The sequence below is a fragment of the Eschscholzia californica genome, unplaced genomic scaffold (genome assembly GCF_041429995.1).
Source record: "Eschscholzia californica isolate CP2 unplaced genomic scaffold, dmEscCali1.0.p SCAF_4, whole genome shotgun sequence".
In the NCBI taxonomy this organism is placed as follows: domain Eukaryota; kingdom Viridiplantae; phylum Streptophyta; class Magnoliopsida; order Ranunculales; family Papaveraceae; genus Eschscholzia; species Eschscholzia californica.
In genome coordinates this window covers 42,615,029-42,615,990 of record NW_028238461.1, presented here as the reverse complement: position 1 = coordinate 42,615,990, position 962 = coordinate 42,615,029, and positions in this window count along the sequence as shown.

Sequence of the window (962 nt, the reverse complement as noted above, 5' to 3'; positions counted from 1 at the left end):
CGCAACATTATCTTGTTTTTCATCATCCTTTTTATTTTCCTTATTTGGTTTCCTGCAATCACTCTTGTAATGATCCACTTTTCCACAACCAAAACATCTAACTTCTTTCTTTGGTTTTGATCTCCCCCTTGACTTATCACGGTTATGAGGTTTTCTACTTTTACCTCTCCCCGGCTTTCTGTAACAAGTGCCTCTGAATGAGACTCGTCTGACGATGATTTCCTTCTTGTTTCCTCATTCAACAAACTACCTGTTACGTGATTCATACGCATTATGACATCAGGAACAGAATTGCTAAGAGACACCACCAATGTCTCCCAACTATCTGGTAAAGAATTTAGAAGAAGTAAGGCCTGCAACTCATCATCCAAAACTACCTTCATTGCAGAAAGCTGATTTACTAGACTTTTCATCTCATTCAAGTGTTGAGCAATTGAGGTTCCTTCTTTATATTGTAATTTTCCTAGCTTTCTGAACAAGTAAGCCTTTTTGGCAGTTGTCTTCTGATCATATAATTCTTCTAATTTCCTCCATAGACTAAAAGCGGAAGTCTCCGTCGATACATGATGAAAAACACTGGGTTCAACCCATTGTCGAATAAATCCAACAACCTTACGATCTAATACCTTCCAGTCTTCTTCATCGGTTTTGTACCGTGATTTTCAATGAGTGCAGCTAGGTCTTTGCAGCATAACAAATCTTCCATTTTTGCTTTCCACATCAAGTAGTTTTCTCCATCTAAACTAATCATTCGATTAGTATTCACTTTCATGTTTCTGAACAATAAATCCAACCTAAGCTCTGATACCACTTGTTAGGAAAAATAACCTAATTGACTTGTTCAGGAATATGAAGATAAACGATGTGAATGTAAAAGCAGAGACACCAAGATTATTTAACGTGGCAAAAAACCCCTCCAAGATAGAAGGTAAAAAACCACGGGACTTAGTCCAGAAATCTTC